Source organism: Cydia pomonella, chromosome 5, assembly GCF_033807575.1.
Source record: "Cydia pomonella isolate Wapato2018A chromosome 5, ilCydPomo1, whole genome shotgun sequence".
Taxonomy (NCBI): Eukaryota; Metazoa; Arthropoda; class Insecta; order Lepidoptera; family Tortricidae; genus Cydia; species Cydia pomonella.
Genome location: NC_084707.1, coordinates 12992994 through 13006706, shown reverse-complemented (window position 1 = coordinate 13006706; position 13713 = coordinate 12992994). Strand labels below are relative to the sequence as shown.

The 13713-nt window shown below is 33.9% G+C and overlaps 1 protein-coding gene across 2 annotated transcripts in view; it reads right to left on the bottom strand.

Annotated features, from left to right (window-relative positions):
• LOC133517749 (trissin receptor) overlaps positions 1–13713 on the bottom strand; it is a 205105-nt gene that overhangs the window by 159478 nt on the left and 31914 nt on the right. The window contains exon 2 of one of the 2 annotated variants that reach the window (XM_061851141.1): positions 8768–8813. The exons of the other annotated variant lie outside the window; for it this stretch is intronic. The gene's annotated coding sequence lies outside the window, so the exon portion shown is untranslated. The remainder of the gene's footprint in view (positions 1–8767; positions 8814–13713) is intronic. 2 annotated transcript variants of the gene reach the window in all.

The following is a 13713-nucleotide window of genomic DNA, read 5'->3' as shown; positions in this document are numbered from 1 at the left end:
GCTTCTAATTGTAAGTTTAGAGTCGGTTTGAAGCAAATAACACAAAAACGCCTCTTAAAAGTGATAAATAAAGTAAAAAAGGCGATCTGAAAATACTGAATTGGATAGTGAAAATTGTGTAAGACCAAAACATGCAAGAAACACGAATCTACGCTATAACAATGAGTCCTTCAAGTGAAGAGAATATAAATATTTCTGGCAAAAATACATCGTTTTCTTTCAACAATTGTCCTCACGCTAATATAAATATTATTTCTTATTAAAGCACTTATAGTTATGCAAATGTTTTCTTATTACCTCGCAGTAGTCGTGAAAAACACTATGTAATGCCTCGGCCGGAAACGCTAAAGATGGACTCGTATTATTGTAGGGCCTCCACTGACGTGTCGGCCCTCAAACTCACTCGTCCATCTTTGAGCGGCTTTCCGGCCTCTCCTACAATGTACTATTTTTCAAGTGGGCTATTTTATGTTATGTTTCGAAAGAAAATTAAATTATAAGGTATACTTTCATTATTTCACCTGAAAAACAACGTGGCGTGAAAAGGTTGTTTTGTATTCGGAGTGTATGTCTCTGTCTGTAGCCTCATATAAGGGTAAATCGTGTAACCCGTCGCTATCCCTTGTAAATTGGTTGCATAATTTTATTTCCTCCAATTTGCTCGGTAGGTAACACTTGTTTTAACTGTGAGACCGATCATTTCTCGGAAAATATATAAAAACTCGAAAATGTGCGTTTTCCTAGAAATAAGACCTAGCTAAATCAAATTTTCGCCCCCGAAAACCCCGATATAGCAAATTTATTATATAGGGTTATTAGTGTTGTTGTTGTTGAACGTATCTACGTATATGATTAATTTTTTAATGTAAATATTGTTATATCCTGTTTCGCGACGCATTAGGTTAACTGTAATGTCATAGAAACATTTGTAAATAAAATAAATACATATATACAAGAACTACTCGTTTAAAGGTATAAGATATTGTAGCAAAACTAGTATAAGATATTCTCCATTCAAGTCAAACTGAATAAAACAAAATATTACATTTTATTAACTATACAAATTAAAATAATATATTTTTTTCCAGGGAACTCAGAACTTTTATTTATATTTTTGTATAAAATAGTTCGGGTTCATCTTAATTAATATTTATTTAACGTACAGTTAAGATATTAAATATCGATACGGATATTGCCTGCATATTAAGGTATTGTGTACATATTTTTGTCACTTTGTCCGTATCGATATTTAATACCTTGACTGTACTTGATAGATATGTAGGTAATCCGAAATTGGACATGTAACTTCGCACTCACAGGTTTCGAATCTCGAAGTGATTATTTTAGAAAAAAAACTCTTGGTTTAAAAACTTTTTTCTTTCTTTTTACACACCTATCAAACGATGTGTCACACGTTAAAAATCCTAAGAAGGCAAGATTGAATTTTAGAAATCGCCATGTATAAAGGCTTAACGTATCATGGACGATATAACCAATTATATAAACAAATAAATACATTAACATTAAGTGATGCATTTGCACCACGCATTAACTTTTATAAATTTCTGTGGCGCTCCTTAGTCTAAAACTGTCTTCTAGTCAGTTCTTTGTTTTATGTATTGTGATATAAAAAATTAATAAGATGAATATATTTTGTAAGTTATTTCATATTTTAGCCTTAAATATATATATATATAATTAAAAAAAAAAACAAATCTAAGGTGTTAAATGAATCCACACACAAATTGACTAAGCCTTACAGTAAGCTCAAGAAGGCTATGTTTTGGATACTCAGACAACAAAAATACATAGAATATACCCATGACTCCGAAACAAATATCCGTGCTCATCACACAAATAAATGCCCTTAGCGGACCATCGGCTTCATAGGCTTCACTACTCACTAGGTCAGACCGGCCATTAAAACCTATTAAATATCTTAAATTAGTTACGTCAGTTTATAATTCGTTTTATTAACCAGAATTTTATTTCAACTCTTGTTGCGATACTGTATATACCTACTTCATTCCAATTTTAGGGTCCATTACTCAATAATACGCTCCAAACGCTGTTCAGAATTAAACATTGAAAAAGAGATTAGTTCTGCCCAATTCGTCTACCAATCATTATATAATAATTTGTAAATTATCAATAACGCCTCTAAAATACCCCATCTAGTAAAAAGTTATGAACGATACAACTTCATGAGTGAGGACGTCATCAAATGCATGGTTGTTATTAAAAACAAAACAATAGCTTTTCGATCATAACGAAACAACGGTACTTTTTTTTATGAAATTTCCATTTCGGGAGAAAAGGTTTTCCACGAACTAAATCTTAACAAATTACTTTGTTTTTGATGTCCATCGCTTCAGCATAATATATTCTAGGTTTATAGGTGTCGCTTATTTTTTTTTGTATTGCAAGTTTTGAAAGAAAGGAAAAATTATAGACCTAGTTTTTCATTGTGTCAATAACATACTAAAAAATCATGGAGAATGGAAAATATTTAAAAGTGGAAAAACATTTTCTCTTTTTCATGGACGAGTACGTTAATATATACTTCCCTCTTAAAATATAAAAAAACCAACCGACCCTTGTTTAATGCAAGGAGGAATATAGCAATGAATTCGGTTATAAGTAGATCTGCCTAATATAGGTAAATTGATTAATTCTCAATACGTTGAACCATAATCGTATTAAAGGGGTATATTGTTTAGGTACCTATATAAAGTTATGTGTTTATTATAGCTTTGTATAAAGGCCAGTCTAGACGAGAACAATTTTTCCCCAATCTGATTAAATTAAATTTTATGATCAAATCAGTTAGTACGGACGCAAACGCCAATTTGGCTCGCCGATTATGACCGATATTTCTGATGAAATGGAGGTACGGACACAATAATATCAATTTGTCACGGTAGTATTTTTAATTAAGAGTGCTCATATATCACCATAAAGCTAAAATTGGATAAGATAGATATGTAGGTAATCCGAAATTGGACATGTAACTTCGCACTCACAGGTTTCGAATCTCGAAGTGATTATTTTAGAAAAAAAAACTCTTGGTTTAAAAACTTTTTTCTTTCTTTTTACACACCTATCAAACGATGTGTCACACGTTAAAAATCCTAAGAAGGCAAGATTGAATTTTAGAAATCGCCATGTATAAAGGCTTAACGTATCATGGACGATATAACCAATTATATAAACAAATAAATACATTAACATTAAGTGATGCATTTGCACCACGCATTAACTTTTATAAATTTCTGTGGCGCTCCTTAGTCTAAAACTGTCTTCTAGTCAGTTCTTTGTTTTATGTATTGTGATATAAAAAATTAATAAGATGAATATATTTTGTAAGTTATTTCATATTTTAGCCTTAAATATATATATATATAATTAAAAAAAAAACAAATCTAAGGTGTTAAATGAATCCACACACAAATTGACTAAGCCTTACAGTAAGCTCAAGAAGGCTATGTTTTGGATACTCAGACAACAAAAATACATAGAATATACCCATGACTCCGAAACAAATATCCGTGCTCATCACACAAATAAATGCCCTTAGCGGACCATCGGCTTCATAGGCTTCACTACTCACTAGGTCAGACCGGCCATTAAAACCTATTAAATATCTTAAATTAGTTACGTCAGTTTATAATTCGTTTTATTAACCAGAATTTTATTTCAACTCTTGTTGCGATACTGTATATACCTACTTCATTCCAATTTTAGGGTCCATTACTCAATAATACGCTCCAAACGCTGTTCAGAATTAAACATTGAAAAAGAGATTAGTTCTGCCCAATTCGTCTACCAATCATTATATAATAATTTGTAAATTATCAATAACGCCTCTAAAATACCCCATCTAGTAAAAAGTTATGAACGATACAACTTCATGAGTGAGGACGTCATCAAATGCATGGTTGTTATTAAAAACAAAACAATAGCTTTTCGATCATAACGAAACAACGGTACTTTTTTTTATGAAATTTCCATTTCGGGAGAAAAGGTTTTCCACGAACTAAATCTTAACAAATTACTTTGTTTTTGATGTCCATCGCTTCAGCATAATATATTCTAGGTTTATAGGTGTCGCTTATTTTTTTTTGTATTGCAAGTTTTGAAAGAAAGGAAAAATTATAGACCTAGTTTTTCATTGTGTCAATAACATACTAAAAAATCATGGAGAATGGAAAATATTTAAAAGTGGAAAAACATTTTCTCTTTTTCATGGACGAGTACGTTAATATATACTTCCCTCTTAAAATATAAAAAAACCAACCGACCCTTGTTTAATGCAAGGAGGAATATAGCAATGAATTCGGTTATAAGTAGATCTGCCTAATATAGGTAAATTGATTAATTCTCAATACGTTGAACCATAATCGTATTAAAGGGGTATATTGTTTAGGTACCTATATAAAGTTATGTGTTTATTATAGCTTTGTATAAAGGCCAGTCTAGACGAGAACAATTTTTCCCCAATCTGATTAAATTAAATTTTATGATCAAATCAGTTAGTACGGACGCAAACGCCAATTTGGCTCGCCGATTATGACCGATATTTCTGATGAAATGGAGGTACGGACACAATAATATCAATTTGTCACGGTAGTATTTTTAATTAAGAGTGCTCATATATCACCATAAAGCTAAAATTGGATAAGAAAATTGGAGATTAATGGCAATTTCTTTTCTCATCAAATCGGTATGTTATCATCCCGTCTGGACTGGCCTTAATGTTGCTGTCATGAATTTTTAAGTGCCAACTTTCCCGTTAAGCCAATTTGTGATTTAGGTAGTTATATAAATTTGTTTAAACTTCATTTGAGCTTTATTGAAAAAGTCTTAAAGTTCAAATGAAACAAAGGGTCAAGTTTTCCTTTATTTCCTAAAGACATCATAATTGAATTTCACTTAATTAGGCAGCTTTTCAAAGTTTCAAAGAGAAATGCTATGATTACGTTGAAACTTTATTTATATTGTTATCATAGTCAACATTTAACGGCTTAACATATATAACAATAGGAGTCAGCCTTCTAGATTGTTGTTGACGTGACGTGTAGGTGATATATCTAAAGCGTACAACGCAACGCTAACCCGGCCTCTATAAATCTTTCTTTATTCAACGTTGAGGAGAGTTAGGTAAATGTCCATTGACATTCGAGTGATGTAGTTCCATTTAGGCTTTTCATGCCTCAGCATAATGCCAGAGGTGTTGTAACTTTAATAACAATAGCTAAACATACATAAGGTAGAATTACAACCCATTTGGATGTGATAAGTGTAATTACTTACTTTAACTTTACTATAACTTATAAGAAAATAGATATAAGTACTAGTAGCTCTGTGAGCTGTAGACCTCGCGAGCATAGCTTATGGCTCCTCTACACGATGGCCCCGCGTAGGCAAGTCCATTTATGCATTAGAGCAGCGGTTCCTAACTTGGGGGTAATTAGTTAATTACCCCCGTAGTGGGAAATCTGGTATTTTACGAAGGTAATAAGCTCAATTAAATATAACAGAAATTAGACCTGTAAGAAAAAATATTGATATTTATTGGGAGTAGGGGTAAAATCGGGTTCCCTATAGACTGGCCTACGCTGGGCCATCGTGTAGAGTATCCCTTAAAACTGAATAAATGTATAGCTCCGCTGTTTAGAAGAATTTATAAAAACTAAATTGACAAAAAAACATAATTATCGAATAGGATGGTCCAACTTTGTATGTAGAGAAAAGTTGAAAGGATTTTATCTTCACATGGCTACCTTTATAGAACAGTAATCTATGTGCCAAATTTGAACTCATATGCGAATAATCAAATCAAATGATGTGTGGTGGTCGCTATGATTTTGTGATTTGCAATATCCTCATACAAATAAAAAAATGCAAAGTTACTTAAAACAAAAAAACGATCGCCATCTTTTTTAGCATACTTATTATATATTATACAATAAGTATAATAAAACGAATAAAGAGCCCTGAAACACATTTCCAAAGCAGAATTATTGATGGGTCAATTTATTTTCATACTATTTTGTATAGCAGTATTGTTTCATTTATAGCGACCGATGTTAATTGCTCTTAATTTTTTATAGATACTTTTACGTATATCAGAATTTAAAAAGCCCGCAGGGAAAAGGAATTTTCATTAATTATTAACTAAGAAAACTTTGTAGACATGTAAATTTACTGCCATCTTTGGACACATGATTAAAACTTTTGGAACGTTATGGTGCCATCGCTCGAAACGATGCTGTCAATCATTTGGCCTTTTATTTATTAGATGGCGCCACTTTTAGGTCTTTAACAATTTTAACATATAAGTATTAGTAAACGAATAAGGATCAAAAAGATCATCAAGGAAAGGAAAGTCAAATGGCGTTCTACAAATTTTTATCATGTGTCGAAAGATATAGCAGCAATTTTACTGTAGCAACAAAATTTTGTTTGACAATCCACCTCCATTCCAATTTCGCTTTGCCATCGCCTACAAAATGGGAGGGAAAGAGAAAATACTCCCTTTCCCGTTTCCAAACGCCCACAGTTAGTCGGTCATCCCCTGAATGGTAAAAGTAGAACCACCTCCATCTTCGTCGGCAGAAGAAGGGCCATCAGAGCTTCACTCTGTAGTGTTTTATCTCTATAGGATTTAGCAATTTAATCCGCTAAAACATCATTTTGCTACATCGAATACCTTGACTAAAATATCAACAGAATATCATATCTGTTGATATTGTGCCCTGAATTTTTGTAGACAAGATTATAGCAAGCATCGCTGGCTCTTAGTAATTTATATGCACCAAAATTTTCTAAAAGAATGCCACGAACCGTACCGAAACTTTCTGCGGCGACTACACGCAGGAAATATTTAAAAAAACCGTTTCCCTCTTTTAGCTATGATTGACCGAAGCGTAGTATATATTTTTTTTTTATTAAAGCAATATAACATACTTTTACGTTTAAACTTCTATACCCTAATATAATATCAATATTCCAATCTACAACTACGTCTCTATAGCAAAGCCAAAGTTGATAAATTAATCTAAATGCAAAAACTGCTCAGATTTTTTTAAACATGAACCCGTTATCGCCTGCGCAACTGTCCGTCTCCTTGAACTTTAACGGCCGTAAAAAAAGTTCAGACAATAAAACTGAAACGAATACGCTTTGCTCGCGCTTCGTGCTCGCTTGATCAACAATACGAAATTTAAATACAAAAAAAATACAAAATGTTACAATTCAGGGAATAGATTCAGGGTCCTCTTCTCTCTCCCTGTTACAAAGCTTAGCCAATAAAAAATAGGAAATTAAAGTGCAAAAAAAAAAACAAAAAAGATTCAATTGTTCGGGATTTGAGCCCGGAACCTCATGATTGTAAAGCTAGTGTATTCCAATTGAGCCACGAATGGATATATGTGACACGGTGAAATTAGGCTACTTATTCTCGAGTAAAACCTAAATATCTAAATACCCCCTAAACCAGCGCTCTAAAATATCTGAATTTTTCGCAAATCACTCTGTAACCATGTCTCAAAAGGAGGAAACTCTTATGATATCGATACGGCTATTTGTTTAGGCGCGACGTACCATGACTCCGCCATTTTGAAAAAATTCCAAAAACTGGATCGATAAAAAAATTCTATTTGATCATAGAATATGGTCGCAAAATTTCACGCGAATCGGTTGAGAATTGCGACCTGTAGAGGAGAACATCCGGACATACGAAAGCAGATTGCGCGAGTCAAAACGTAGACCTACGCTACGCTTCGGTCAATAATTATGTATGCTGGCATAAATAATGCATGGCATAAATTTGATCGGGATTAGTTAGGAATAAGATCTGTCAGGGTCAAAAGTGAGTCTCTGTTTGAAGAAATGTCACCTTCGACGCCGACAGATTATATCTATAACAAATGTCACCTTTGACGCCAACAGATTATATCCATAACAAATGTCACCTTTGACGTCGACAGATTATATCCGTAACAAATCTACATCAAATTCATAACCTGTTTTTACATCCAGAATACGCCTGGGACGCCAATAACTCGTGTCGCCTAGGGTGGTCCAATTTTTTTTATTTTTTGTCAAAAACGTATAAAAATTTTGAGAAACCAATTTTGAAAACAATCAAACATTATTTAGATTAGAGGTCACTCAAAACGGAGCAATTCTGCTATACTAAAATGTATGAAATGAACTTGACCACTAGAGGCGTTTTAATGGTTTTATTACATTTTCCCCTATTTACTCACAATGAAATAAAACATAAACCGGCCATTTTGTTACTTTCGAATAATATGTTTTTTATTTATTGTATGAGATATCAAATTCTAAAGGAATGTTGAGCAATCAGTAAATTATGAGTAAATGAGTCAAAATTTAGCAAAACATTACTACTTCATAATATATCAAAGCCACGTGGCGAAAAGATTGCAATTTTTTTATCCCATACAAACGTAGACCACTCTAGTGTCGCTGTTTTAGCGTTAAGTAGGAACAAACGTCCAAACATTTAAATTTATACTCTAAATATTTAATATTACATAGGAAGATACATACATCAGTACGCGTTGTTACGCAATATATTTTAGGTACTTAAAGTTTTTGATTTAATTAAATGTCCATCGCTGTAACCTTTTCTAAATATATATTTAAGAAAGTTTATTTTAAGAAAATTACATTTTATAAATTAAGGAAACTAATTAAATAATTATGTTACTATAAAAAGATTTTCATAGGTACTTACAAAAATATTCTTTCTCCGAGGCAAACAGTTTCGTATCTCAATGTACCTGCAGAAAAAAAAAAACATTAGTTCTATCAAACACCTAACTAAATACGATTTTTACTTGATTGTGTTTGTTTACATTATAGTACCTACGTAGATATATGGAAATACCTAGAGCAACATAGTTCTGACTAGGGAGTGCTCTCGGTACTGGTTTTCTATACAAATACATTACCGGAACCAGGAATTCCCGGTTCTAGCCATACAAGCCGAGTACCGGGAGCATGCCCTAGTTGTGACTTTTAATTCTCGGGCCTATCTTTACAAACCTCTCGTTGTCTCGTTTTGTAACTTCGGCCCTTGAATTTTAAGAACCCTTATCATGTAGGTACCTGTTGGACGAAATACTATTAACGAAGTGTTTTAAAGGCGCGGAATACAGAAATATGTGTTCGAGGTCGACCCTTCGCGCCCACAAACTTTTTTCTAACTTACCGCTTTTTTCTACTGGCTGGCATACCAGATTATTATATTAGGTACATGATTATAAAACATATGATTTTATATGATATTAAAGTTATGTATTACGTCAGAAGATAAATTATTATTCCTATTATCTGTCGAGGAGTATAGTTCCCGACGATGGAGTTTTAATTTTGGTAATCATTTACTATTTTTGGCATGTCAAAAAAGTTTTTTGACGTTATATTTTACTATATTTGGTGATTACTTAAATACACGCCTAATTTAAATAACTCAGGCAACTTGTATTTTTTTTAATAATAATAAATAAATAAATATTGTAGGACATTATTACACAAATTGATTAAGTCCCACAGTAAGCTCATTAAGGCTTGTGTTGTGGGTACTTAGACAAGGATATATATACTATATTAAATACTTAAATACATAGAAAACCCCCATGACTCAGGAACAAATATCTTTCATCACACAAATAAATGAACCCGGGACCATCGGCTTCATAGGCAGGGTCACTACCCACTAGACCAGACCGGTCGTCGTATTTGGACATATTAATCATATTATAATTATTTTTTAAGGCTAATGTATTAACATTTATTAATAAACAAATAGAATTCTATAACCTATAAAACTTAAATTCTAAATCTAAAAATAAATAAAACTAATCTTAAAATAAATAATTAAAAACTATCCCCCTGCGGCATGGTGCCGTAGATGCTGGCAGCTCTACGATCACCGGCGGCGGCCCCCATGGGTAAGGGGCCGAAAGGTACGAAATCGTATTCGGGGCCAAAACCCCTATATTTGGTATTTTTGAATTTTTCGGCCGCCGCGCCGGCTTTTGCAGTTGTGCCGTGGAGATGGGACGGGGCTAGGGTGTCTACACATGTGGCGTCCCACACCAGCATCCGTCCCATCTTCCACGGAATTAGTGACATTCCGGCCGGTCTCTTACCAGCGTCTCTTACAATACCAGCAGGCTCAAAAAGAGATGGCACGTTGACGCTGGCAAGAGACCGGCGGAGAATATCGTTAAGCGCGACGTGTCTAGAGAAGCGGCCGGCGCTCCTTTGGCAGGAGAGCTCGTGGTGTCCGAGGGCATCGACATCATTCAGTGCCGCAGGCGCACCTATGTGGAGCACAGACCCGGACGCCGAGTCGCAGGCAGGTCGCAACGCGCAGTGTGCGGTTCCAAAAATGTGCCTGTGTGTGCTGAAGGGAAGGCGTGTAGCCAGGCGCCGGATTCCCTGGTTCCCGCCGCTAAGAGTCTGGCGCGTGAGGAACCTGTGCTGCGCCTTAAGAGAGAGTCATAGATAATTTACAATGGATGTCATTCCAGGTCCTTTGGGAATTTAGATTTTCGGGAAAATCCTTACCCGGCCAGGCGATAAACCAGGCGTTTTTATATTAATTGAATTTGTTTGTCATTGTTACTAAGCGAAAACACATTTTGGCTATTGGGATACTTGATTGAAAATTAGCTTACAGTGTACGCTGTGTTTACGTTCGCTTTAAATTTCAGTTGACAATTAATTTATTGATTAAGCATAGGTAATGAGGTGTAAATGCAGAACGTCGAGGTAAAGGTGTCGTAATTTAATTTTCATTGAATATACATAATAATAGCAGAAGTACCTATTTTAAAATTAATCTAACAACCAAATCAAACGTGTAATATGGAAGCAAATTAAACTCGTAATAATCAGCGTCAGCTAGGGGAACTACGGTGTGCACTATAAAAACTAAACAGGATAGAAATATAAAAATGTGCCTTGAAAACCTAACTGCTTGACAAACATGCAAAGAGAACAAATTGCCAAACGTGAACTATGCATCATTGAAGAGTTCCGTTCTGTTCATCATCAGCAGTTCCACTTCATGATTGTCACTTTTTTAAATGTAAATGCTTGATTTGTTACAGAAAAAACAAAAATCACTATATGTTTGCCTTTCACATTTGAAGAGTTACCTCGATTCCTCATGGATCTCATCATCAGAACTGAGTTTTGACTAAAACGGGACCAATCTGTATATATATATAAATAAATAAAAAAAAAATTTCAAAATCGGTTCAGAAATGACGGAGTTATGGAGTAGCAAACATAAAAAAAAAAAGAAAAACATACAACCGAATTGATAACCTCGGATCCTCTTTTGAAATCTTGAAGTCGGTTAAAAATACAGAAAATATCATGAAGGTTAGATTCGCAACGTGTGTGTAAACGTAATTGTGTTTCGTGGTAATTTTTGTGCTATTCCAGCCGTGTATGATACGAGTACCTTACATTAAACGTTGAGTTAAAAGTAATTCTCCGTTTTCGGGTTTAAATCAAAAATCCATTAGGTTTCTTTAAAGTCGAGGTTGAAGTTCGCGACATAGACGCTATATTGTGCTGTGTTTTACTATTTTTTCATTTGAATTTTGCTCATTTAATTTAATCCAAGAACAGTTACGAAAACTTATTTCCCATCTGGCTTTTGAAAGTAATCAAATTTATAATTGTAAACGAAAATTTGAGCACTTGTGAATGGTTAAATAAAAATAACTGACTTAGATTTCAAATTTTGTTTCTGTAGTGAGATTGACATTGTAACACATTTTACTAATAAGTTTAATTTTTTTTTATTGAAAAGTTCTTTATTAACTTTAAATTATTGATGTTGATATACATTTTATTCTCGTACCTATTACGCCAAAAACCAGAACAATATGTAATTTAATTAGTTAATTTTAATATCCCTACACCAATCCGGATCCGGTCCGGCCGGATTGAAAATCAGTCCGGTTTGCAATCACTTTGTAATTTTTTTCAAGGCAAGAAATCGTGCTCCACTTAAAATAAGTGGTGAAGAAATTAAAAAAAAGCGGCCAAGTGCGAGTCGGACTCGCCCATGAAGGGTTCCGTACCATTTATGACGTATTAAGAAAAACTACTTACTAGATCTCGTTCAAACCAATTTTCGGTGGAAGTTTGCATGGTACTGTATATCATTTTTTTTTTTTAAATTTTTCACACTGTTATTTTAGAAGTTACAGGGGGGGGGGACACATTTTACCACTTTGGAAGTGTCTCTCGCGCAAACTATTCATTTTAGAAAAAAATGATATTAGAAACCTAAATATCCTTTTTGAAGACCTATCCATAGATACCCCACACGTATGGGTTTGATGAAAAAAAATTTTTTTTTTAATTTTATGACGTATTGAAAAAAAACTACTGACTAGATCTCGTTCAAACCAATTTTCGATGGAAGTTTGCATGACAATGTATATCATATACTTTTTTAGATTTTTCATTCTGATATTTTAGAAGTTACGGGGGGGGGGGACACACACATTTTACCACTTTCGAAGTGTCTCTCGCGCAAACTATTCAGGTTAGAAAAAAATGATATTAGAAACCTCAATATCATTTTTAAAGACCTATCCATAGATACCCCACACGTATGGGTTTGATGAAAAAAGATTTTTTGAGTTTCAGTTCTAAGTATGGGGAACCCCCAAAATTTATTGTTTTTTTTTCTATTTTTGTGTAAACATCCTAATGCGGTTCATAGAATACATCTACTTACGAAGTTTGAACAGTATAGCTCTTATAGTTTCGGAAAAAAGTGGCGGTGACATAATCGGACAGACAGACGGACATGACGAATCTATAAGGGTTCCGTTTTTTGCCATTTGGCTACAGAACCCTAAAAAGAATGAGGTGAGATTTTATAATTCCTCGGGTACTTTTTCCCTCTGGGCGCAGAAAATGTATCGTTTAAAGAATGACCCTTGACTGATGAGCAGATCAAGACATGCGTAATATAGATAGACAATACGCATATTACGTTGTACCTACTTAGTTTTCAAAATAAGGACTAATAGAGATCTTACCTTACCATCGTTAACCCTCGGTTGATCTGACCCTAGGCTATCATATAACGCAAACATTACCCCTATTAGTATAATGCTACTAGGACAAAAAGCGAAGATGTAAAACTTTGTCATGATGTTCAAGTAGTATTCTATCTTTCAACAGAAATACATGCCCCATTTTGTAACTTTAGGTACTCGTTAGTTAAAAATTAGATTCACAGAAACCAATTTACAGTTGTATAGGGTCAATGCTTTATGTGTGCGATAAACCCTAATGTTCTGGGGACCGGCAACAGCTTCGCAAGCATTTAGCTCGATCGTAACGCTTATGAGAGTCATATTTTACCGACCTTTGGCTGTATAGTACGAGTATGTATATGTACTGTGAAAATATTAAACGAGTAATAGTTCACCCGTCAAAAGCGTAAACGTGAAATGAAAGCCAAGTTCAATAAATCCGGAATTTCGGGGTTCTAGTTAGCCTTAAGGGGACCACTGATTATAATCATCTTTTGCGAATAACTGACAGACCGATATCTTCCGACGAACTGGTAATCAGTGGGCCCCTTTACGGGTCTTAATAATAAAAAAAAAAAAAAACAAATTTCATGTTTATATA